Source organism: Balaenoptera ricei, chromosome 7 (assembly GCF_028023285.1).
Source record: "Balaenoptera ricei isolate mBalRic1 chromosome 7, mBalRic1.hap2, whole genome shotgun sequence".
Taxonomy (NCBI): domain Eukaryota; kingdom Metazoa; phylum Chordata; class Mammalia; order Artiodactyla; family Balaenopteridae; genus Balaenoptera; species Balaenoptera ricei.
This window is the reverse complement of record NC_082645.1, coordinates 47547951-47575362: the sequence shown is the minus strand read 5'-3', so window position 1 is coordinate 47575362 and position 27412 is coordinate 47547951. Positions and strand designations below refer to the sequence as shown.

At 42.5% G+C, this 27412-nt stretch overlaps 1 protein-coding gene across 2 annotated transcripts in view; it reads left to right on the top strand.

Moving 5' to 3' along the window:
• The first annotated feature begins 3215 nt into the window (after positions 1-3215).
• The window catches only part of ACVR1 (activin A receptor type 1), a 125287-nt gene continuing 101090 nt past the window's right edge, over positions 3216-27412 (top strand). The window contains exon 1 of one of the 2 annotated variants that reach the window (XM_059927918.1): positions 3216-3799. The gene's annotated coding sequence lies outside the window, so the exon portion shown is untranslated. The remainder of the gene's footprint in view (positions 3800-27412) is intronic. The other variant, XM_059927917.1, reaches the window with a different exon arrangement.

The following is a 27412-nucleotide window of genomic DNA, read 5'->3' as shown; positions in this document are numbered from 1 at the left end:
TTACCATAAACCACATCCAGCCCTCAAACTGTGCGCTTTTTCTAAGCAGTTTGGATGCCTACCCAGCCTTCAACGCTCAACTTAAATGTGAACGACCACTCAGCTAGATATAAACTAATCTCCATATGCTTGTAACCATTACACAACTGTACAACCAAAACTAAATATGAACAAAACTATAAAACCAATGCTTCAAATATCTTTATTTAATAAGACAGATGATATTGTCTTGCTGAACAAAAATGTCTGCTCGCATTGTAAACATGGTACTATTGCCTGCTGGGAGCAGGGATATTTTTTTGGTTCTACATGCCCAAATCAAATGAACAGACTTATCAGAATTTGTTTGTTCATTCCTTCAACCATTAATCTTTATTTTTCTTCCAGAAACCTCTAGAAATTTAACTGCAGCACATCAATCCATCATGATTCTCATCAACACCAACTCTCAAACATCTCACCAATATTCTTCTAAAGAATTTGCTTGTAAAAGTTGATATACATAACTAAGCTGAATTTTGCTTTATAGGTTTTAATAAGCCATGTTCCTTTATACCATTATGAAAGGAAAACACTCTGGGAGCCAAAAAGAAATGGCTTTAAGATGAGAGAAAATCACTCACTGTAGTTACTTAGATATTTTAAATGAAATCATTTCTAAAAATTATAATTTATATTCTGTATCACTTACAATCTGCAAAATTTTATGGAATAAATTTCCCCAATTTTATAGGAAAATATTGTACAGGACTCTTAGGTTGCTCAGGATTCTGTTTCCTAATAGTTTTTGAAAGCTGTTGACTTTTAGAAATGAACATGTTGATCTGGGCGTAAAGGAGGAGGATATGCAGAAAACAGAAGAGTTGCCAATTCACAATGCAGCAGGCAATTAATTAACAAGAGTCCTGCTCCCTGAAACATAGGATGGAAGAGATCTGGGAATCTGAGAAAAACAGAAGATGTATTTCCTCCAAGTTACTTTACTAGTGTGATTTTCCACCAGAGTTAAATCAGTGGGTTAGATGTTGGGGTGAGCCGTGGTTCTCAATGGGCAGTGATTTTGCTTCCTCCCACCTCCCTGGACATTTGGCAATGTCTGGAGACGTTTTTGGTTGTCATGACTGTGGAGGGAGTCCTATTTACATGTAATGGATAGAGGTCAAGGATGCTGCAAAACCTCTTACACTGCACACGACAGCACCCCACAACAAATTATCCAACCAAAGATGTCTATAGCACCAAGGTTGAGAAACCCTGGGTTAAGGTATCCAAGCCAAAGGACTGTATTTGGGCTGTATCCTTGCATTGGTGGGCCTTGTGTTAAAGGCTGTATCCTTGTGTATCCTCCTGTTTTATACACACACACACACACACTCTTATCAATTTATCTATGTTACAAGGCTGCAAGAAGTACCCAGAATCCTCCCAGAGAGTCTCCTGGAATACAACTTAGTTTACATGAGGGTTGAGTTAGAGGATTCTGCATTGAGCCAGCCACACAATAACACCACTGTGAAGTTAGAGATAAAAGGAACAGTCAAAAGCTTAACAGGATTCATTAGTTCATTTATTGACTTACTCAGCAAACCTTCATTGAGTACTCACATGTGCTACTCTGCTAGGCATGATGATACATGGTGGACACAACCAAACTTGGTTTCTGCCCTCTTGGAGCTTACAGCCTAGAGGATACTACAAGACAGCTTACCAAGAAGAGGTCAGTAACATGAGGACGCTGTAAATGGACCCGACCGAGGAATATTTACACAGCAGTTTGAGAAGCTCCCACATGTGTGTAATCTCATTTGAACCGCACAACAAACCTCATGAGACAGGCTATATTCCCTCTTAAAGAGGGTAAAAATGTGCCCAAGGTCACACAGTTTGTAAGTGGCAGGGCTGACGCTTCAGCCAAGTGACACTGAGGTCCCTGCCACATTGTTCTACAGAGCCAGAATACATACAGGCACTCTTGCTTGACTGACCTGTAATTTCCTCTCCTGATTCCCACCAGTCATACAGGTACAAAGCCCTTCCCCTTATGGAAAAATGCCCCCAGCCTTCTACATCTTCTTGCTTGTATAGTACCTGGGGATTCTTTTCTAGGGATTTCATGTTTATTTGCCTTGTGTTTCTAATTAGATTGTGAACTCCTGACCTGCAGGGACCAGATCTTCCATTTTCTTTGCAGCCTTTTGCAGTACTGCAGACAGTCACCCAGTAAATGCCTGCTGCATGAATGAACCTGTAGAGATAAAAATACTTTATGGTATTCCCATTTATTAGCTTCACGCTTTTATTTGGCTTTGTGATAGAACTGTGCATTCTAAACTTCTAGAGGGCAGAGAAAATGGCTTGGTGCTTTCCTTACACTCAGCAGGCACCATGCAAAATTTGATCCTCACATGCCTTTTTGATGCTCTGGATAATATTAGCACACTGGTGTGTTTTGTGTATCTAAGGACCGAGGTTGTCAGCCTCTCTGTGGCGAGGAATGTCCCTTCCTATCCACTGTAAGCTCTCATGGCGCCTAGGACAGGGCTAGATTACCGCAGAACCCCCTCCCCACGCCCCAAATGCATATTTTTATTACTAAGGAGGCGGACTGCAAAAATGGCAAGCTCTTGCATAACCCCAGACCTTGCGAGGAAATAAGCGAAGTGGAAGGGGATCGAAGACAGGTCAGAAATGGCCTGGATGAGAATGCCGAGGCTTCTCTCCGAGAATCCAGCCTAAGTCTGCCAAGCTGGACTCCAGCCGCACGCCGCCCGAAGTCCCGAGCCCGGGAGGCAGCCCGCCCACCCGCCGGCCCGCCGGCCCGCCGGCCCGCCCGCCCCCGGGAGCTGTCCAGACGGCCCCGCCCGCGCCTACCTGGGCACTCACCCCGCTGCGCAGCCTCGCCACCTCCCACCCCGGCCGTGGGAGCCCGGCTCGGGCCTGCCCCGCCGCCTCCCCGCCTCCGAGGAGCCCCGCGGGCGGCGCGCTCGCAGCCTCCTCCTTGCCGGCCAGACAGCGCCGGGCGCGCCGGGGGCGGCTCGGCCAGGCTCGGCGGGGCTCGGCGGGCTCGCCCACGGCTAGGGGCCTGCAGGGGGCGCGGGGACGGCCCCGCCCCGCCGCCTTCCCTCTCCCTCCCGGCTCCCTGGATCCGCGCCGGGAGGAAATGATGTGTTGCTGCCTGGTTAATCACAGCTCCAGACACTCATTGGCCGAGCGCTCCGCAGCCACTTCCTTCTCCTCCTCCTCCCGCTCCTCCCGCTCCGGCTCCTGCTCTTTGCAGCCGCCGCCGCAGCCGCAGCCTCCCCCTCGGCGCTGGGGGAACTTTTCTACTCTCAGTGACCGTCCTACCCCCCCACCCCCGCCGCCCCCCGGGCCAGCCCCTACCCGGCCCGCCCGCGGCCGTCTTTCCAGCCCGTGCCGCAGCGCCTCGGGAAGTTTATTCCGCCCGCCCTCCTCCCCTTCCTTCTCCGCCTCCTCTTCACCCCGCCTCCCCTCCCTCCTCCGGCTCTTTCCCCGGGGTGGCTGCCGCTGCCGCCGCCGCTGCCAGGCTGCTCCTCGGCCAGCCGCGCCGGCCCCAGGGCCGGAAAGCCCCCGGCGCCCCGCACCGGCTCGCAGCACCCGTCCGCCGCAGCCGCCGCCGCTGCCGCTCTGGGCCGGCCGCCGGCCTTCGGCCCCGCGGAGTTCTGGGCTCCCTCGCCGGCTGCACCGCCCCGCCCCGCGCCGTGCCGCGCCGACCTGCAGCGCCCGGCTGGCTCGCACTCCGCCTCCCCCGGCTCGGCCCCCCGCCGCCGCGGGACCAGAGGTTAGTGCAGGTCGCCGGCCGCGCCTGCCGGAGCCGGGAGGACCGAGGGAGGAGGGAGCCTAGCGGGAGAAGGGGCAGGAATTGGGGGTGGGAGGGTGGGCGTCTGAGGTGCCTCCCCCTCGCTTTCATTCCTTTCTCCCCCAAGCCGATTCACTCTCGGTGGGGGAAGCCGCCGCGGAACAAAATTGTCTTGCTGTGGGCCTGAACTGCCGGTGGGATGTGGCAGAGGGCAGAGGCGCGGAGTGCGGTGGTCTCTGCTTTGCAGTGTGTGTGCGCGTGTGTGCATGTAGTGAACTCCTTCAGGGTGCGTGCCTCTGACTTGTAAATCGATCTGACCGCCTGGCCACGGGGCTCACCTTCCTAGCTGAGCTTGGTAGAGAGTAAAGGGATGGGCGAATCACCCCCACCCTCAAAATATCCGTCTCTTCCAAGAGGAATTTTCTGCTGGAAAGACAGCCAATAAACTCTGCTCAACGCCCTCCCTCCCTCAGTTCTTCCTAGCTGCAGTTTCAAAAAAGCTTGAAAGCCAGGAATGTGGGATTCATCTTCCGATCCCCAGAAGGCAAATGTGGTTACAGATGTTGCACGGTACTTTGCCAAGTTTAAAATCCTTCCTTCAACACGGTCACCAAAACAACGAGGCTAGACCCTTGGGTGCGCTGGGGAGAGATGTGGGCCTCTGGGGCTGCCGGACTCCGTAACTTCCGTCGGGTTCTGGACTGCCTCAGCTCTGTCCAGTTTGTGCCAGATAGGTCTCCCACTCTCCCCAGACTCCCCTTCTTTTCCCCGGGAGTTTTGAACGCTCCTTGCATGGGAGAGAAACTCTTCAAGAAGCTACTTAGGGAAGAAAACATTCCACTTAGTAGCAAAAGAAATGTCTTGGTTAAAAAGTTGTGCTTAACGTGGCTTTGGGAGAGAGGTAGCAAAGTAATACAATGGATTTGTTAATTTTATTGGGCTTTCTTTCTTTTTCGAAGTTTGTGAGGTGGGAGTTCGATGATGATGAGAAAAGGGACTGATCTCATACGTACTTTGTATATTTTTGAAAAGAGGCCCTCGCATTTAGACATGGCTAACCCAGTGGTTTTAAAGAATCCTGTCCCACAGATGCTGACTGCTCTGACAGCCCAAGGAAAGGCGGTGGCAAAAAATAGACACCACCTCCCTTTTCCCCCCCAAAAATTCTTCCTGGAAAGGTGGTGGTAAGAAATTTCAAGAGCTGGGCTGATCCAAGTGGCGATCCTTAAATGGAAACACTATAGTATGTCCTGGCACTTGTCTCTGGAGGTGGGTGGCTGGCAGGGGGCCCGGGCTCGGGCAGCCAGCAGACACTAGACTTGTGCTGACCTCAGACACTGGCCTCACCACCCAGTTTTACAGTATGCTTGAGTATGAAATACGGATCTTCACCATTTCACTGATGGGGACACAGGGGTTGGGAGGTTGTCTTAGGCCTGGTCAGGACTTGGATCACCTGGCTTCTAAGACCAAGTCTCCCTTCTTGTGATTCAGTTGTTTTTGTTTTCTGTCCTGGGATTAAAAAAAACAGAAGTCTTTTGAGGCTGAGATGGGTAGGCCTTAGACTGATGGCATTGTGTGTTGGATAATCGCATTTCTACCGTCACCCCTTCTGAAAATACTCAAAGATGGTGAATGATGTTGCAGTAAATTCTGGATAGATGGCAAAAAAAATCAAGGGCCAGGATGGGTTCATTCTCTCCTTTTCTAGAAGTATGGGTAAGTTTTACTTGAAATGGAGAGGGTGGTTTTAAATAAAACTTGATATAGGTAGTAGTTTTACAACTTTCGTACCTTGGAAGAGAGTGATCATTTGAATCCGAATAAGTTTCTTGTTACCTTTAAGTAATTTAAAAGGATACTAAGGATGCAGAGTAAAGATGGAGGAGTATGCCATATTCAGGAATGTGGCGAATTAATTTCAGAAGTGAGGAACTTAATTCCATTATTAGTATTGTAATGTTCTTTTTTCAAAGTAGTGATTTACCAAATTTTGTGCATTTGTCGACAGAACGGATAACTGATTGAATCAGTAAGTAGAGACTATGCCTCTATCTTACCCTAGATTGCACAGAACTAGTCCCGTGATGATCGTGATAGGCTTCTAGGTAAGGTGGGATTGAGAAGTCCAGCTTTCTGTGGGAGGGAGGGATGGGGTAGGAATGGATTTGAAAAATGATCCTGCTATTCAAGGTCATGAGGTGAAGATGGAATCAATGCGTAAATAGTGTACTTTAGGCAAACAGGAGCTGGGACTGGAAACTCTCCTCTGTGCTTGCTCTGCTGTTGGATCCCTGACTCTTGATTTATTTTTACATGTTAGAAATCAGGGAGAAGTAAACTACTGACGGTGGCAAAATCCTCTGATGTGTTTTGAGTGAATTTAATGACAGACATGTTGATTTGGGGAGGAGGTGGAGTGGATACAACATGCCAGGCACTGTGCTCGGCTCCTTACACACACTTTTTCATTATATTTTCACAACAACCATATGTTTTATTATCATTTCATTCCTTTACAATAAGAGATTGAGGCTTGGCAAAATTAAGTTGCCCTAAGCTGTAGAGCTAGTCAGTGGTGGAGTGGGGGATTTGAACCAGGAGTTTGTGGGACTGTGGAACCCATGTTCTCGGCCATTCTTGCCAGGGTTTGCCAAAGGTCATTCATTTGTACACTGTCTTCATGAGTTTACCATAGCTAAGTCTGTCTCAGTCTATTAATTAGTTAGTATTTGTCTTTAAAGCAACGATTCACCTTTAAAAAAAACCCTTAAAGACATCATCTTTTAAGAAGAAACAATATAACACTGCTGTATCTGGAAAGCTAACTCACTGGTTATGATTAGGAAATAATCCTAAAGATGCATTCATACTTTTAAAAAAAAATTAATTAATTAATTTTTGGTTGCGTTGGGTCTTCGTTGCTGCACGCGGGCTTTCTCTAGTTGCAGCGAGCGGGGGCTACTCTTCCTTGTGGTGCGCAGGCCTCTCATTGTGGTGGCTTCTCTTGTTGCAGAGCACGGGCTCTAGGCGCATGGGCTTCATTACTTGTGGCTCACGGGCTCAGTAGTTGTGGCTCACGGGCTCTAGAGCGCAGGCTCCGTAGTTGTGGCGCACGGGCTTAGTTGCTCTGTGGCATGTGGGATCTTCCCAGACCAGGGCTCGAACCCGTGTCCCCTAGCATTGGCAGGCGGATTCTTAACCACTGCGCCACCAGGGAAGCCCGATGCATTCATACTTAGATTGAAACCCAAGTTCAGGATAATGAATTCCGTGTGTGTGTGTGTGTGTGTGTGTGTGTGTGTGTTGCGGGGACCTGGGGGTCTGGGTGGGGTGGAGGAGGTAGTTAGATGATACACTATTGGGTGATATTCTGGTTTTTGGATTAAGTGATGTGTTCATGGGTGCTGATTTTATTTTTAGACTTTATAACCTACATACACGATGCATACTTTTTTATAAAAAGATAAAGGAAATTAAACACATAACCATTAACATAATGATTACTTGGGGAGTATTTCACTGCACTGTGTAGACTTAGCTTGGTGCCTGTGTGAAGTAGGCACGCAAGAACTGTTGGCTGATTGACAAGACCCCAGGTGATAATTTTAAAGCAAGCTGATTGTTGTCGTACCTGAGTAAGATTGAGGTATGTCCCCCCTGCCCCCTGCCTATTTTCTCCTGCTTCCACTCTCATTTCCAATACTGTGACTAGAATAACAGCACGGACTGTTGTGTGGTTTCTCCTGACGGCGGTTATGGGAGACATGGGCTGGGCTGAAGCTGGCACTTCTCAGCATCACCTTGTCTTATATATCTAGTGCTCAGGATGGGGCAAAGAATGCTGTCATGAAGTGTTAAAACGCTTTCGGTTTTTCCCAGTGTAAGTGTGACCATTCAGACTGGGAAGCCGCTATTTAAGTTAAAGCAGTGCCTGGCTAAAATGTTCACAGCATTAAACTGGCGAGGCTCTGAAATAAAGCCATCAGAGATTTTAATTGGAGTCCACATAGTCTCCTGTTTTGTTTTCCCAAGCAAATATTGGGCACTGTGGCTTTATTCCTGGAAATGAGGATTTGAATTGGGTTTCCTGGTACAAAATGCTTTCTTTGATCTCTTGGAGTGAAAGCTTTGTGTTTCTTTCTGTGGCCAACTCCAGCTCTTAAAAGAACCAAATGGAATACTTACCTCTTCTTTTTTAATACTTGGCCATAGACTGCTCTTGCTTGCCATGCTAGTTTAAGAATCAGAAGTTCCAAACCAGGATTTGTCTATTGGGAAGGGCCTTCAAATTAAAGACCCCTTGTGAAAGAGCTTCGTCAAGTTGGTGTGGTTGGCACGTCACTGCCGTTGGTTCAGATAGAAGGTAGTTTTACTTGAACTTATGCTCTCAAAATTAACTAATAGGAGACCCAGCAGCTTCCTTTTTGAAGTTGAAACAAATATTTCCCCCACCCCCAATATTCAAACCGGCTGCACAGTCGAATAATATTCTTGTGCTCTTATATGTGTTTCTGGAAATCTGAGCTTGTTTATATGTCTAAAAGACTCTTCTGTGATCCAGGAGAGCTTTGTTTTCCAGAGCCACCGCTACTCAGTTGTTTGATTTTTGGGTTTCAGTCTTTGACCAACATTCCACTTTGCCCATTCGAGTTGCTTCATTGTTTGCTCTGGGTATTTGACCTTTATTTCTGTGACTGGGAAAGTGACTTTACATTTTAGCCTTTCCAAATTTTGTGGAGGTTCATGCAGCAGGTGAAGTTTGTTTTTGGAGGATGGGCTAGGTCAGAGGGTCTGATTTAGCACAGGTGTCCTGATGGGTTTGCAGGAGTTCAGCTCTCTCATCATAAGGCTAAACCTTGGCTGCCCTATCCCTCTTTCCCCCACTTTTGAGGACGGTCAAATCCTTCAGGGCTCAGAATGGTTGGTCATTGCAAGCAAGAATGCTTCCTGGATTTTGCCTTTTGACATTCTTTTAGTGTTTGGTCATCTTCACTACTCATTCTGGGACTTGATTGATCTCTTTGAGGGCAAGGACTTTAAGTTATTCATTCCTCCATTTTTAAAGTTCTACACAATTCATTTCCCTTCACCAATTTAAAACTTTTCAAATTCTCTCGCTGGGCTCCTTGAGGGCAAGGACTGTGTCGTATTCATCTTTTGTGTATCTCTTGCACCTAATATAATACCTGGCCCGGACCACACAATCAGTAAATTGTTTCTTAATTGCTGAGAGAATGATTGGATGGTTGCACGTGAAAGGAGCAAAGGAAGCCAGTACTCTAGACAGTCAGGCGGTCGCAAGACAAGATGATGCCAGACACAAGTCCTTAAATGTGTTTGGGAACCAGGGACAAAAGGCACTCTAGGTTGAAGGAACTGTTTTTGATATTCCTTTATTATGCTTGGTATTTTAACTTAGTGAACTCAATAAACATCTATTGTATTCTCTTCGTATATGTTTACTTTTTTTGATTGTTTTTGGAGTTCGGGCTGACACCTCTTTTTTGGGGGAAAAATATCTCAACTAATTTTTCCTAGCCTGCAGAGCCAGGACTGCTGCAGTACCATGTGTGTGGCTGGGACTGAAACACTGGTGAATTGACTCCTTGACACTAACTTTCTCCTGTTGCATATGTTCTCAAACAGTTGACTGTGAAAATAGTGTGGTAGACAGTGCTCATGTGAGAGGTGGAAGGTGGATGACCTCTTGGGAAAATGGACAGAATCCAAAGTAAACTCCTCTTTCGGTAGGTTTTTAAGGGCTGATTTGAGTGGGTGTCCCACGTAGACCTTTTCCACTCGAATGCGTGACAGCTGGGTGCCTTGCTCATCTATGAAAGCCGGATGGGCCTTTGTGGCCACCATGCAGCATGGATGCCATTGAAAATAAGATTGCTCTAGTTTTTGTTTCTTTTTCTTTTTTAGGCATTTTTGGAAGAATTATTGACTGAACTAAAAAATAACCTTGAGTTTGAAGAGAAATGTGCAGAGGGGATAAAGGAAGGTAGGGGTGATCTCGGACAAAGCTAGATATTAGATGTGGGATGATACTTGGAGTTTGGAGAGCAGGTACTGAGAAAAATGAGCCATAAAAAGAACTTGAGAAAAAGCATTTCTGGTCGAGAGGGGATAGGTTGAGGAGCTATTTTAAACCAAGTTCTGAATCTTCACTTTTGCCGTGATTGATAAGCGGTGTTACACTCTGGGTGAAAATCCAATGTGCTTGTTCACTCTCCTTAAGTGATAGTTCAGTGCTTATAAGCAAATAACCACCGAGAGAGCCAAAGCTTTTGGACTTGTAACTTGATGTCAGGGACTGACAAGAGATAGAAATATATGGAGGGACAACCAGTAGGAAGAAAAAGTGTAGGTGGTTTTCTAGAGTGACTCTTACCTTCCCTTATGGGAATAGGAAAATGGTAAGGGAAAAGTGTGCCCAATGATATTTTTTATAGGCTTTTTTGAACTTGAAGAACTGAACTATTGTGCACAACAGGTGGCAAGAACAAACATTCTCCTATTTTATGAGTGTGGCCTAGTAAAAAATGGAAAATCTTAGTCCCCAGAGATTATATAAACACAAACGTTCTATTTCAGTGTTTTAAAAACATTTTTGACTCTCAGCAGTTGATTTTACATCATGACTGAGCGCACATACACACATACGCACGCATATTAAAGATAAAGCTGAATTACACATTTTACAAAACACTATTGCAGTGCTTTCTAATTTCTATTCAGTTTTTGTTACAAAAACTTCTGGTCTCTATCTACTAAATTGATTTCACAACTTGCTAATGGGTTCTAAGCAGCCGTTTAGAAAAAGCTATTCTAGGTATTGTGAAAATCAGCCTTAATTTGTTTACTGAATATTTTCTAATCTGGGTGAGAATTCTGTTTTTCTTCTTGTGTGAGTCTCAGTCACTCTGCAGACCCCTCTGCTCCCCCATCCTCCCCCCAATCCTGGTGTTCTTCTCTCTGTGTAGGGGTCTTTGCTTGTTTCTCCAAATCAGATTAAAGTGACTAATATGTGTTTTGGACCAGCTTCAAGAGTGCATCATTATCTTGATCCCAGTCAGCATCGAAGGTGGGACTAATTAATTTAAACTGGTGGCAGGAGCCACTTAGCTCCCTGTTTATTTAGATTGTATTTGAATGGGAGGGTAATTTTTCATAGTATGGGGACAGCAGGAGTGCCTATGCAGGTCACGTGCCCCAAAAGGACGAGAGAGAGGTGGGGAAGATACCCCTGTACATTTATTGTTCAGAAACGCAACACGTGGTTCGTAGGGTACAGCTCTTTGCATTCAGAGATGTAAGTAAGAGCACAGTCCCATGGCGGCGACCATCATTGTTGTCATCGTCTTTATCATTAACATTTCCCTGCCTTGCTGCTGCTTCTGCTTCCTCTTTTTCCCCTCTTTGTCGTTCATTTATTAAGCATTTGTCAAGTTCAGTAAAACCAAGTTGATCTTAAGGTGCACTTGAGTAAGGGTTTGAAGAATCACACATGTAACTATGAAGGGCAGAACTCTGAGTATCTTGGTCACAAGATACAGAGGGATAAGGATCAACCAACACCTTTGAGGAAGTAGCTGTTTGGCTGGCCTTGGAAAGAGGTTCCATTTTGATGTTATCATTTGGAGAGGTATCTATATGTGTGTAGGCTGTGGAATAGGCAACATTCCAAAACCAGGGAATGGGGCAAGTAAATACAAGGTAGTTGGCTTTTGTTTGAGTCAAGTTGTAAAAAATAGAGTTGTACATATATTTTTAAAAATAAATTTATTTATTTATTTATTTTATTTTTGGCTGCGTTGTTGAGCACAGGCTTTCTCTAGTTGCGGTGAGTGGGGGGCTACTCTTCGTTGCGGTGCGTGGGCTTCTCATTGCGGTGTCTTCTCTTGTTGCGGAGCACGGGCTCTAGGTGCGCGGGCTTCAGGAGTTGTGGCACGCAGGCTCAGTAGTTGTGGCTCCTGCTTTAGAGCACAGGCTCAGTAGTTGTGGCACACGGGCTTAGTTGCTCTGCGGTATGTGGGATCTTCCCGGACTGAGGTTTGAACCTGTGTCCCCTGCATTAGCAGGCGGACTCCTAACCACTGTGCCAGCAGGGAAGTCCCAGAGTTGTATATATTTTTAATCACTAGAGTCAGACTCAGTGCCTTGAGGTGTAGCTTCTTGGAGAGGCATTAAGACCTGAGACATCTCAAAGGAACAGCAGACTCATGTCTCTGGGTTTGTACTAATTTCCAGGCCAAAGTGTCCTGAGTAGAATGGCCAGTGCTGTTTAAATGGTTATATTGCATACCCTCTCCCACTTTTCTATAATTTTTTTTTTTTTTTTTTTTTGCCAAGCATATATGGTAATTCCTGGAAGTTAAAAAAGTTAAAAGCTCTTTGTGATGTGATTGGAGTACCTTAAGGTAAGAGCACTTTAGAAGAAAACTTAGAAAGGGAGATTCAGAGCCAAATTATGGTTTACTTTGAATGCCAGACTAGAGATTTTAGACTTGATTTTTAAAGAGCAGCAATAAGATAATAATACCTGTGAAGGAGGACCTGATCAGGCCCCTTCTTGCATTCTCTCATTTAAGGCTCATACAGCTCTGTGAGATACTTCATCTTATTATCCCCATTCTACAGAAGGAGAGACTGAGACTCAGAGGGGTGATGGAGGATGTCTAAGGTCCCACGTCTGAGCTTTAACCCAGGCTATACATCCCCAAGTCACCATGCTTTATAGCAGAGGTTGAAAACTGATGGCCCCTGGGCTGAATGCACCTCAGAGTTGTGTCCTGTTTGATACTGCATTCAGAACATTTTTTTAAATCGTTGCCAACATTTAAATATGGGGAAATTTCCCACAAAAAGTCCAAATTTCCACCTACTCCTGTAAAATTGAAAGCTCTGGCAGCAGCCGGCCCATATTCCTGCAGGAAACCTGTGATTGTGATTGTGTCTGTCTGCGGGGACGTGTGTGCTGTGTTTATCACAGTCCTGGCTCATCCTGTTTTCCCCCGGATACTGAGGCCCAGCATCAGTTGCTATTTATTCTTTATTTCTTTGGACCCCTAGCCTGCCTCACTACTGTGTGCTAACTGCATTGTCGCTATAGGCATATGAGTGTGAAACCCCTGTTATATAGCCTTCGTTGGCGATTGATGGTTAGTTTAGTGGTGAAGGTAGATGGCCAGCACCTAAGAGGAAATGAAAGTAGGTAGAATTAGGGTTTTGGGCTGGAGAAGCTGTAGAGTGAATACATCATTTTTTGTGAAGAGAGGGAGGGATGGGTGGTGGACAAACGTATCTGACTTTTGGAACCTGGATGAGTAGGAGAATGGTGTTGATCTTAAAAGAAAGCAGAAGGTTGGTAAGAGGAGCTGGTTTGAGATAGGGCATGGTACTAGCCTTGAGGTTCTGGTGGGACACAGACCTAGAAGAGGGCCTACTTGAGTCTAGTGAGGAGTTGACTGGAACCCTGTCAAATATGATCCTGGAACCCTGGAGATAAGGGCTTGGAGCTGTGGAAGAGGATGGAAATGCCTTTTGGAAATGGGAAGAAGTGGGCTAAGGTCTGAATGATAAAATGAACCAGCTACAAACAGTTCAAAGTCTCTTATTGACTTTTTTGGGTCAAGTGCCCTGTCTTGCAAATAAACCAAATGTTTATCCTAACAAAGAAGTACAATAACAATCTTCAGCTTTTAAACATGGGAGCTGATGAACATCTGCTCATAGAATCAAAGGCATATATGCTTTTTGATGAGTGACACCTGTAACTTATGTTTATGCCTATTTTGCTAAGCCTTACTTAGGTGAAAAGGATTCAAGCAATGACTTTTTTTCTTTTTTCTTTTTTGGTACACAGGTGATAGAAAATGTTGCTGTAGTCCTGAGATGGGGGGAAAATGTCAGAGAATGGTTCAGTTTAGAATGGAATGTCCTTTTCAAATTCAGATGAGGTTTTTTTTTCTTTTTTTTTTTTTTTTCCTTCTCTTGGCTTATTTGTTTAGGATTCCCTCCAACTCATTGTTACTTAATCAGTTTAGGTCCACCTCAGCTACTCTCCTTCTCCCCTGGTTCCCTTTTAATCCCTAAGGGTCTTATTGTTTTAGGACAGTCTAAGCACAGGTGGAGTGAATCTTTTTCAGATGTGGGTATTGAACATGGAAATCTTCCAGGAGGGCATTTCTTTTGTTCTCATAAAGACTTTTGTCTTGGACATTTCAGTCTCCTTTTTGGGCCATCCTACTCTTAAAAAATTTTTTTTTCAAATTGGTGTTTTTATTTCTAATACACACATAGCTTTATTTCATTACATATATATGTTAATATGGGTTCTTATAAGTTTTTTCTTAAAAATCATATATTTTTAAGATCAAAATCAAAAATCATTCATTAAAATATTTTCTGTTCTAGAAACGAAATTTATGTTATGTTACATGTGCTCAAGGCAAGACTTGAAGTATAGGAAGGGTATACAGTGAAAGGTAACTTTTGTCCTCCAGCCTTCTACTTTACCTTCCTGGAGAAAAACAGTGATTAAAACTAATTGTGTATCCTTACAGTGATAGCTTTTACATTTACAAACACATACTAATGTGTTTTTCCTATACATTGTATCATAATGTGCACATTTCAATTCTACACCTGACTTTTTAAACTTAATTTATTTTGGAAATGTTTTGCTATCACTACCACGGAGTTTCCTCATTCTTTTGAAAGGTATTTCATTGTGTGGATGTATCATAATGTATTCAGCCAGTCTTTCACTTGTTATTTTAGGTAACATTATGTGTTACAATGTTGCAGTGACTATCTTTACATTTACTACTATATCTACATATTGATTTAGATATAGATGTATATGTAGATCCGTCTGTCTTTCTGTCTATCTCCTGTATATCTGGGGGTAAATATCTAGGATTGGAATTGCTGAATTAAAGGGTATTTACATTTGAAATTACGGTATAGGTTGTATCATGAATTGGATATTGGGTTGTGTCAGTGAAGCAAAATGGCATGGTGGAAATGAGAAAGTAACCCATAAGACTCAAGCACTAGTCTGTCCTCTGGTGTAAACCAATTTTGTGGCCCAAGAAAGTCACTTTATCAACCTTCTTCTTTGTAGTACTTTTCTTTCCTCATCTGTGAAGAAGGGCATAGACTCAGCTATTTCTAAAGTTTGATAATTTGTTGATTTTCTCAGTCTTCCTCCGTTTTGGTCCTTCCAGTAAATGGAGCTTGATGATTTTTTTTTTCCCTGTGTAAGTTTGAGTCCTATGAAGAACCCTAGGCTTTGGGAGCCTTGCTAACCACAGCTTTACTTTGATTGTTTTAAAGCACTGGGTCTGGTTTGTGCTTTATGTTAAAAGCAGAGCTTATATGGTTGGTTGTCTCTCTCTCTCTCTTTTTTTTTTTTTTCTTTTTTTAAAATACGGTGAGTGGTAAGTAGGCATTAGTGACCAAGAAACCCATATAGTCAGCTTTCTATTATTGAACAAGAATAGAGGCAATGGATTTTTAGACGTAGGGAAAAATATTTTATTTTTGTAATAGCTTTTTTAAAAAAGCAATAGGCCTATGATAGACAGTCTTTAAGAAACAGTGAAATTTTATTTATGACTTTGGAACAGACCAGAGCAGACTACTTTAGCTCTTTCAAAGTATTTTATAATATGAAGAAGGGAAAATAGGGGATTATTTAATATTTTGAGGTATTTAACTGGTATAGATTAATAAGATGATTGGATTTCCTGGTGGTTACCAAATTAGATGTATTTAAAAATTCAAAACCAAGTAAATAAAATGTAATATAAAATTCATGTTTATTCCCTGTACTGCATTTTTTCTTTAGAATTGGTTCCTCTAAAATTAAGCAACATGCTTGGATTTTTTCATTTGAAAGACTTGGAAATTTTGGGCTGCTAATATAAATGTAATTTTTCTGGAAAAGATTTTGAGCCCTTGGTTACTCATCAAAAAACAAACAAAAAAATCCCTAAAGCTCTTTAAGTATACAAATTTATTCAAGTCTCTGTAGAGTAGCGAAAAAGAAAAAAATGGAAATGACTTAAATGTTCTACAATAACCTGTAAAGGTTAGGTATGTATACACAAAGACTGTGTTTCTGTGTGTGTGTGTGTATGTATGTATGTATACTGTTAGTATATCTGTGGGGTAAATATTGAGAATAGGGACTATGTCTGTCTATTACTCCCTGTGTGTGTATCCTGTCCCTAGTTTACTGCCTTATCCATTGTAGGCACAAAGAAAATTTTGGAATGAATAGAATGACCATGGAGGTTATATAAAACAACATTAAGTAGAAAAAGCAGGACACTAAAACAGTATAATTCCATATACATAAATTATGTACAATTCCATAAACATAAACCATAGTACAATTCACGTTTGTAGTTACATACTATATGGATATAGAGAAAAAAAGACCAGTAGGAAATAAACTGGAATGTTAATAGTTATTATTTCTGGGCTGTGCGGGTCATGCATAATTTTGAAGAGAAAATCTTTAAATACAAAGAGGTGAAGTAAATATTGGAAGATTTTTGTCACCTTGATAATATATTTTACCCTTTCAGCATTAAAGGTGGTCACCTTACCTAAAATGATGTATTACAATACTGTGGCCTTTTCTCCTCTTGAGTAAAATGTACTCTATCTCAGTAGTGTGACAGGTTTTATATCTACTTTAGAATTAAATTATGTTCTGAGAGTTGGACTTTTAAGAAACTGGTTTTAATTTCACATCAGTTGAAGTTAAAGGGCAGTGAAAGTATATTAGATCTGGTACAAGTGTCTAATTATAATTATTGACACATTTTCAAATGCTCTCTTAAGTGTGATACATTGCCCGTGATTTTGACAGCTGTGACTACATTAAACCTGCTTGAGTACTCTTTTCACAAAGGTTTGTTTAAACTTAGAATTGTCAGAAGGATTCTCTGTAAAGTAGATGAACACAGATTTAGAGGTCAATGGTGTTTCATTTTCCACTGTGCCTGGTGATTTTAGTCTGTTAAATGTTAATCAGAAGATTATCTGGGTTTCGTTTTCACTTTGAGAAAATTGGGAATTTTATTGTTTTGTATCCTATAAAAAATAGGCGATGATAGTCCTTTGTGGTTTGACTCTGTGCAATGATAGCATAAATTCTGCTTGTTTCTCTTGCTGAATATCCTCAACCACAAAACTCCAAGCTGAAAATTGGATTCTGTATAATAACCTCAGTTTCTAAAAGTCTTCCCTAGACCAAGTTCATGCATTTCTTTTGTGTAGCCACTCCTTCCTTCTGTATAGATTTGTTGACTAGCTACCGTGTACCAGGCACTGGGAATATAAAGACAGAAAGGCTGTCAAGAGAGCTCAGTTTGGGAGAGACAGAAAAATAGTCAAGCTACACCAGAGTGAAGCACCAGAATGGAGCTGTAAACATAAAGTTGGAATGTGCAGTTCTGTTTGAGAGGGCAGCAAGGTCATCTTCTCAGCGTAATGATGTTCTCAAGCATCTTGAGGGATGAGTAGGAAGGCGTCAGGTGGGAAAAGGGCCTTCGAGGCACAGAGGCTTGTAGGAAAGATAGCATCCTTTAGAACTGAGTGTGACCAGAGCCATGCTACTTAAATGTGGTCCTTGGATCAGCAGTAATGGCATCATTTGGGAGTTAGCATCACTAGAAATGCAGAGTCTCAGGCCCACCCTAGTACTACTGAATCAGAATCAGCATTGCAGCACTATCTCCAGGTGATTTGAATGCTTCTAAAAATTTGAAAAACATTAGAACACAGGAAGGGAAAAGATGGGAGAGCTGGGAAAGTAGACCACTGCCAAAGAGTTTGACCTTTTTATTTTTTATTTTTTTAAAAAGCATGAGCTTGATAATGAGGAAGTGACATTATCAGATTCGCTTTTTCCCAGAATTGCCTGGAAGTAAAAGTGAGGCAACATTTAACAGAAAGTCTCTTGAAACCTCAATCATATAGTGCTCCACAAAAAAGGTCCTCATATGAGCTTGAGAAATGCAGGCTATGTCCTTTTCTCAGACACTGTAAATGACCAGAGTTCAGTGGAAGTTCCGAGAAGCTGGCGTTGAGGAAAACCATTAATTGAATCATCTATCCTGGGATATCCCTGGGGTCTTTCAAGTTTATTCCACAGTGGAACCCTTTATAGCCACACAGCTGTTCACACCCCAGGGAGAGTGGATGGTATTTTGCTGAACATGTTTTGGGAAATGCTAGCACTCATTCCCAAACTTCAGGCGCTGCTTCATCTGAGTAGCGTGACCAACTATCCTAGTTTGCCTGGGACAGAGAGCTATCCCAGGATTTTCAGTGCTAGAACCCTGGGCAAACAAGGGTGCCCTTGGGCACCCTTCCTATTTGTTCACCATACCTTTGACTAATTACTTCATTTTTCTTTAAATGGGCACAGCCTTTTTCCGTAAATACCTGTTTCAGGCTCATTCTAATAGAGTCATTCCCAAATTCGTCTGCACATTGGAAGCATGTGGGAATTTCCAAACCTGATGCCCATCCCCCTGCCCAGGGCTGTGATTTAATTGGTCTGGGATGTATTTTTAAAGGTCCCCAGGTTATTCCAATGTGCATGAAAGTCTGTTCAAAGCAACTATACTTGTGGAAATGTGGTCTCGATGTGCACCTTAAGAATTTATTTTAATATGTAATAGGAGAAACATTAACCATTGGAAAGAAAAAAAAATTAAGAACCATGGAGCATCATGTTGGGGGACCACCAGTAGAACATGTCCCACACTTCGGGGACACTCATGTGGAGACAGGGGAACAGCAGTCTGGTCAAGAAACAGTGACAAAAGTGGCTGGAGAGGACAGTAGAGATTTCAGGGCTGTTGAGGGAGTTGAGCTGACTGATCTGCTCTTTGTGGTGAGGTAGAAGGAGGAGAATCTCAGGTTGCAGCGGGGGTGGGCGGCCATCACAGAACTGAATAGGGAGGCGCAGGGAATGCTATAAGGGGACAGGCTCAATTGGACAAGTCCTGCTTGAGCGGCTCTGGGACGTCCAGGGGGAGCTGTCAGAAGAAAAGTGGTAATAGCTCAGGAGAAAGGGCTGGGCTGGAGACCATTGAGAGCTTCTCCAGGTCCGGGCATGAAGTTCAAGGTGGGGATCAACCTGCCTGGGGAGAAGGGCTGAGAGGGTGATCTGCCCCAGGGTCCACGGGGTGCGTGCAGGGAGAAGGGCCGAGTCTGGGAATTGGGGGAGCGGGAGGGACGTCAAGGGGAGTGTCTTCTTCATCCACCTGGAGGAAGGGGAGGCTCTCCCAGGTAGTCTTGTGACCCAAACAGATAAGGGTTCTCCAGGGCAGTTTGTTTTGGTAATTTAGGGTGGCATTAGTCCTGTTTGTGTAAGTTTAGCATGAGGGAGGAAATGAGATTAGAGTGGGTTGAGAGGGAGGAGACTTGCTAGAGCAAATGACTCTAGAAGTTCTAACTGCAGAAAAAGCCTGGCATAGTATGGGGCCTTAGGGAATAAGTCTGGGTTTGTTTGGGGAGTAGTCATCTTTGTGGTTACTCATGGACGTTATTTCAACAAGGAGTAACGATTACAAGGAATATTCAGATATTCACAGAAAAATTGCCAGAACTCTCTGGAGCCCCATGAAACTGCTTTACTTTCAAGTCATAGCCATAAACCTTTTCTCCCCTCCTTCTCTTATTATTCCCTGGACACAACAATATCAAGTTCTGAACTTATATGTTTATAAATATTATTAAGTTTTTTTTATGGTGATGATAAGGCAGCACATGATTAAGTATTCAACCTTTGTTCCTATGTAGCTCACATTTGTGGAGGGCTTTGCAGTTTACCAAAACACCACCACATCTTATGTGAGCCTCTAAATAACCTTTGCACAGAAGGCAGGGCCAAGATTAGTATTCTTCCATTTTACAGGAAAAGAAAAAGAAAACCCTGAAGTTTAAATGTATTGAAGAGGACTTGCCCAAGATTAAAGACTTTGTGATGGATCAGTCAGTGATGGAGGCAGTATGGGATCCTGGTCTCCTGGTGCAATATTTCTTCCATTATATTTGGAGAGGGATGGGAGTGGAGAGTGTGTCTTTTTTTTTTTCCAATTAGTTTGTAAATTCCTTGAGGACAGAGACCTTATGTTCACTGTTGAGTTGTTTACTGGCTCTTCCACTCACTGCTATGTAGGCACCTTGGGAGGTGGTGGTGGACATGAGCGCCCCTTGGTCCAAGCGTCCACTCTCAAGGGCCTTCACATTGGTCTTGACATTACTTTTGAATGATAGAGCCCCAGAAATATACCAACAGGATTGAAAGGAGGCATCCTGGATCATACAACTTTGGACTTGTGTCTCATTACTGGACCGTGTAATTATCTTGAGACCAGCCCAGTAATATTGCCTGGCATGTTTTGTAAATATTTAAAACATACACAGTTTTTGTCACTCTGTTTTGACATTTCTTTATATAATACCAGAAGTCATCACAGTGGAAGAGGCCCAAACCTCTCTGGACTTCAGAGGGGCCCTCCTTTATGTATGAGATACTCTGATGAGCTGAGTGGAGGGATGTGGGGATGAATCAACTCCTCTCACAAAGCTCTCAGCTTTGTTGAAAGCTGATCTTGTTTGGTAGCCCTTACAGGGCACACAGTGGGCCCTCAATAAATACTTGTTATTTTGAATTAAGGGAGCTGTTATTTTGTGTTACGCATTCTCTATTGTATCACAATGGACCACTGTCAATTTTTTTTTTTTTTAAATGATCTTTTCCATGAGTCATTAAAGATCCGGTGTTAGGATTTGGGGAAGGGGAATGATGAAAGAGAGTAAAGAAATAGAATCAGCAAATTTTAGGACAAGAGAGGAGAGGCTTTGAGTGAGTGGTGAAAGTTGAAAGCAGGAAGGAGTCGCTCAGGGGCAACTGGACGAATGTGGAGGCTCTTTTGAAAGAGCACACCGAGGGGAGATGAGGACGAGACAGGAGTCATTCGAATCTGATGATGTCCTAGAGGGGAAAACCGAAGGCCTTTTCAACCTTAATTGTAGCCACAGGACAAAAGCATATTAGAGCACTTTTTTTTCTACCTCTACTAAGGGCTAGTAGTGGATAATCTCTTTTGTAGCGTCATGTCTAAAAATCTGCTCTTCGGATTACATTAAAGTTTATTATTTTTTAGGGTGTTGTGGGTTGAGGAAGAAGCATAAAAATTTGACTCCCTTTCTTGTATTTACACTACAATTTCAAGCTACTGGTTTATTATGAAGCAAGGAACTTTTTAGTCATTGAGGAGATTTCAGCGGATGAGTTAATGTTTGGTCATCGGAAAATGTATCATTACAGCTTGTTTCTCTTGAGAGGAGAAAAAGGCAAAACGTGAGTCAGATGGAGCATCAAGTCATTTCCCTCCCCTTAATTAAGCCACCCTCCTGCCGAAGGACCATCACCCTGCAAGGGTAATTCAGACAGTAACAGCCGCTGGCATTTGTAGTGGACTTTACAGTTTATAAAGCACAGTTTTGCTCTGACTCCTGTATATAAAGTTGGCATTTCTGATGAGGGACGCTCAAGTGAGTTGTTTTTCTAGGGAAGGTGCTTTAATCAATTTATACCTAAAAGTGCCATCTGCAAGTCTGAATGAGATGTTTTATTTGGTGAGGGGTCCACCAGTTGTTCATTGGCATTTATGAAAAACGTTAAAAGGTAGTAAACTAACCCGTGACATTGGGAGAGTGTAAAGTTTGTTTTACAGATAAACACTCTGCTGTGTGTTCTGTGTTTGCCTATTCTATTCATTCTCTTCCTCTCTCTTTGCCCTTGACTCTGTAGTGATTTCTATGTTGTGTTCCATTTTGCTGGTGACTGAGATAATCACCAAAACTTTGTGCAAATTTCTAACTAACTAGAAATATGTCTATGGGAGACGAATGTGAAGTGTTGGGAATAAAAACTGCTTCCATCTTCTTTCATTTTCTTTTTTCAAACTCTTTTATGGTCTATTTGATTCATGTTTTTATCTGTTCATTTTTTTTTTTTTTTGGAATACCGACTGTGTGTTAGGCCTTGTGCTGATGACACAGGGACCAAAGGTGCTATTCCTGGCCTCAGGAGAATTCACAGCTTAGTAAGGGAGACACATGAATCAGCGGTTCAAGTACAGCTTGGCAAGTGCTGTCTATCACAGAGGTGGGCAGAAGATCCAGCAGTGAGTCCAGAGGAGGAACACCTAACCCGCTTTGGGGGGAAGGGTGTAGGGAAGGTTCTGACTCAAGGAGGTTATTAAGTGCACACTTTAAGAATAAGTGCAACTAAGCCCGGCAATGTAGAGGCAGAATATTCTAGTGTAGGGAACATTCAGTCTAAAGGTAGAAGGCAAAAGGAGAGTGTGGTGCATGCTGGGAGTGGCAGGTAGTTTAGTTTAACCATAGCTTAGGGTACATGTGGGAATTGATATGACATAAAGCTGGAGGAGTGGGTGAAGGCTACATCGTGAGGACTCCTTATTCTGTGCTGAACAATTCAGATCCTTCTCCCAAACTATGCTAAGTATTAGGGAATTTTAGGTAGGAAAGGATCTGGTTAGATTTGGATTTTGGAGCAATCACTGATAGCAGTTTTTGAGGATGATCTTGAAAAATGTTATCTATCTATGCTCTGGACTGAATTGCCTGTGTTTCCCCCAAATTCATATGTTGAAGCTCTAACTCCCAATGTGATAGTATTTGAAGATGGGGTCTTTGGGAGATAAGTAGGGTTAGATAAGATTATGAGGGTGGGGCCTTCCTGACGGGATTAGTGCCCTTATAAGAAGGCATACCAGAGAGCTTGCTGTCTCTTTGCCACATGAGGACACAGCAAGAAGGCAACCATCTGCAAGTCAGAAATAGAGTCCTCCTCAGGAACTGAATTGGCCAGCACCTTGATCTTGGACTTCCCAGCCTCCAGAATTGTGAGAAAAGATATTTCTGTTGTCTAAACCAGCCAGCATATGGTATTTTGTTATGACATTCTGAGCAGACTAATACAATCTATTTTATGTATTTGGGTAATTGTGAAACTAGGAACAGAAAGGATATTACAATAATTCAAGTAAGTAACAGTCATTTGGCTTAGTCTGTTTTGAAAAATATTTGACTGTGGAACTATTCATGTTAAACTTAAAAAATCTAGTTTTGAGATATTATTGTTAGAACATCACTTCTGTGATAAGTCTTATGGGAGAATTTTCTTAAACATCTCAACATACTACCTTTTATTAAAGTAATCCACTCATGCCTCGAATTTTTTTTTTTTAATTGTCTTTTATTTTGCATATTGGTACAGCCCAATTATCAGTACCTAATGCCTCAGGGTTAAGTCTGTTGGACAGTCCTCCCCCGCTTCATCTAATTTTGATACTGTGACATTTAGACTATTTTAAAGGAATCTTGATGTTTGTATGGTTTTAGGAATTCCATGCAAGATTCCATGATCTTCTATCATTTAGAAGATCATGGAACTATGGCAGACTCTGATATTTGTTGTAAAACTGGTACCAATCTTGGGTGTGTTTGCATAACTATTTAAAAGAGAATAATTTTAAATACTTTTGTTTGTACGTGTGAGGATGTGTCTTAAACATGTTACCCAGCACTTAACTCTGTGCCAGATATTTTCAGGTTGGGTCTAGTCTCCTTTCCCAAGGTCTTGCTCTTTATTTTTTCTCTGCCCTTTTCCCCCAAGCTCCTTCAATTTATCCTCTTTGTTGGCTTTTCCCCTTGAGCTTAGAAATAGGCTTACGTCTTTCCTGTCATTAAACAAAATGTTTTGAACCCTATGACTTTCATAAGCCGTTTCCTGAGGAAGCATTTTAGAAAACGAGTCTACATTCATTGCTGCTGCTCCCTCTTCAGCCCCTGGCTGTCTTCTCCGAAATATAATGTCCTTTCTCTCCCTGTATTCTTCTCAAGTTGCTCCCATTCATTAAATGTTTCTGAAGAGATGTGAGTGTCTCAAGAGTGTTAATCCCTTTCCTCAGTTGCCTCTTCTTAGTGGTAGAGTCACAAGGTTGGGAGGAGTTATTTAATGCAACCATCCAGGGTCTGCAGTGCTCTGCATCGTACCCTCTGAGTGAACCCCCAGGCTTCGCAGAAATTCTGCCAAGTTGAGGGATGCAGTTTGTACTACGAACTCATTCTACCTTTGGACAACGCTGACTATCAGAAGGTTGGGTTTTTTGGTCTATAATAAGTGCAGCGTCTGTTTATCCTTTGGTCATAGTTCTTCTTTTTTCAGCTATAAGGAAGAGAGTACAATACTATATTTACATGATTAGACCTATCATGTTCATCCTGATATTCTTTTATCTGAGCAAAATCTCTCCAGAGCTTTCCGGTGGTCACCGCCATCCTGCCCACCTTTTGCTCATGCTTCTGTTTGGTCGAAAGCCTTTAAAAATCGGTATTTAGAACTGATTGCAGTATTCTTGAGTGCTTTTTCTCTCCTCTAATTTTTTTTTTGACTTCCACGCTTGTACGCATGGAAACTGCTGTATTTCAGAGAACCACATTGTCCTACTTACTGAGTTGACTACCCACAGAAATCTCAAAGTTTCTCATATCATATCTATCTCATATCATAGATGCTGCTGTTTTCCTCACACTCTCCTTGTCTACTTGTGTCCTTGTCTTTTATTTCCTTTACTATATGTAGGACCTTAAATTTACCTTGATTAATTTCTAGTTTGTCAGGTGTCGCCCATAGCACTAGCCTGTTGAATATGTTGGATTCCATTTCTATCACGTTGGGAAGAGATGAGTTCCCCTTCTGCCTCCTTTGAATGCAGTAACTCATGGATACATCTGCTTATCTTTTTGACCATCTTGACCACAGATATTTCATAAGATACTTTGTCAGCTGCCTTGCTAATATCTGTGTTTCCTTGCACTTCTAGTTTGGGAATCTTATTGAAAAAGGAAGTTAGGTTCATCTTGCATGACTTGCTCTTAGTATTGAGATCCCCAGGAATTATCTCTTGCTAAGTGTTTGAAATCCATTCTCAAATTTGCCTGGGACTTTGGTCTATGTCTGTAGACCTTGACATTTTCCCCTCATTTTTATTTTTCCAAAGCATCTGTTGATCACTTAATCCTTTCTGACTTGGTTTTTGCTGACTTCCTTTCCTTTTCCTCCCAGTTTTGGAATTTTCTGAGATAGCTTGTTTCTCTCTTTTTCAATTTCCATCCTCTAAGGTTCTTGATACTTGCATTGCCCGGGAGGCAGCCACTAGCCACAATCTACATAGAGATTTTATTGGCTCTAAGGAAACTACTGACTTCAAGTTGAAAGCCAGAACAGGAAACGCTGACACATGGAGTAGAAGGTTAAGGTTGACTATTCTGGGAATCCAGGGAAGAGCAGAACGGAGAGAAGAGGTCACGATTTAACCAGTCGGACTTGTGTGTTGCTATTGCCAGGTTACACTTGTATAGTGTGTTCGTGGCCCGACAACTGCAAACAATGAGTCATTTTGCGAATAAACATTAATAAATTTATGTGTAGAGTATTTTTAAAATAAAATCCTATGTGTAGTGTGCCAAGAGATAATAAGTTTTGGAAGCAAAATAAGTCCTTAAATTGGCTATTTTGACATATGATTCTGCATAGTGCTGTTAACCTTGCTAGGTTATTCAAATACTATACAATAATGTTTGCTGTCATTATCCAGTGTCTGAATGTTTTCTGTATGCTTCAGTTTTTGTAAATACTACTAAGCATTCTTAGTTAAACAATTTTAAAAAGATACTCACGATAGTAAAGAGTGAAGAATGTTGGTAATATTTTTAAAATGATTTGTGATTTCAAGAATTCTCAGGAATTTTATTTTCTTGTTCCCACATCCCAAAGATTGATATCTGCAGGGAATTTGGAAACGATAGTCCATAGTGCTTATCCCAGGAGGTATTTGTATCTGATCTATTATATGATAGGTACAGAAATTGGGTTTATGTGTTCAGAAACTGTTAGGGCACTTTGACATTGCCATGATTTAACATGTGATCAGTGGACCCAACTCACTGGACAGGGTGTTTTACAGAATTATTCTTTGATTATGGGTGGGAAATTTAGTTGGATAATCACTGGTCTAGGTGAGAGACAGTGATGGCTTGGACCAGGCTTGGAGTTATGAGAAGAAGTTGGTTGGAATCAGGATATATTTTGAAGACAGAGCCCATGGGTTTTGCTACTGAATTAGATGTCAGATTATTCTAGATGATCTTCACTTCTCAAGTACTTCATTTGTAAAATGGGGACAATTAGGAGATCTACACTTAAGATTATATCTATGTCAAGCATTTCTCTGAGCTTGCTGGAGAAACTGCTGCTAATATAACTTCCTAATCCAGTCATATAATTCCCTTGACCTTCAGCCCATCAGCTGCTCACCAAGGCATATAGAAGAAATTTTAAACTGTTTAGATTGACTTTAAGATATGTGGCATCTTCCTTCAGACTCTTTTCCATGGTTATCTTCGACCACGTCCTCTTATACCCTTGACTGTACTGTTCCAGTCAATCTATTGCTGCACGGTAGACCGCCTCAAATGTAGTGGCATAAAACAAAACCCATTTTACTCTACTCACAGTTTAGCAAAGCAGGGATTTGGAAAGTGCACAGCAAGGACAGCTTGTCTCTGTTCCACAATGTCTGGGGCCTCAGCTGGGAATGCTTGAAGGTTGGGGGCTGGAATCGTCTGGAGGCTTCATTCAGTCACATGTCTGGCTTGTGATGCTGGCTGTCAGCTAAAACACCTACATGTGGTCTCTCTACATGGGCTATTCTGAGCTTCCTTAGAGCATGGCGGCTGAGTTCCAAGAGCAAGTGTTGCAAGAGACAGGAAATGGAAGCTGTTAGTTTCTTAAGGCTTGGTCCTGGAGATGGGTACGGTGCCACTTCTACTGCAGTCTGTTGGTCAAGCGGTCACAGAGCCCAGATTCAAGGGTGGGGGTGAGGGGCACACAGATCCCACCTCTTTTCTTTTTAAACGGAAGTACAGTTGATTTACAATGTTGTGTCAGTTTCAGATGTACAGCAGAGTGATTCAGTATATATATGTGCGTGTGTGTGTGTGTGTGTATTCTTTTTCAGATTCTTTTCCATTATAGGTTATTACTAGATATTGAATATAGTTCCCTGTGCTATACAGTAGGTCCTTGTTGTTTCTCTATTTTATATATAGTAGTATGTATCTGTCAATCCCAAACTTCTCATTTATCATTCCCCTACTTTCCCCTTTGGTAGCCATAAGTTTGTTTTCTATGTCTGTGAGTCTGTTTCTGTTTTGTAAGTAAGTTGATTTGTATCATTTTTTTAGATTCCACATTTAAGTGATATGATATTTGTCTTTCTCTTACTTCACTTCGTATGATAATCTCTGGGTCCATCCATGTTGCTGCAAATGGCATTATTTCATTCTTTTTTAGGGCTGAGTAATATTCCATTGTGCGTGCATGCATGTGTGTGTGTGTGTGTGCCACATCTTCTTTATCCATTCATTCATCTGGCAGTGGACACTTAAGTTTCTTCC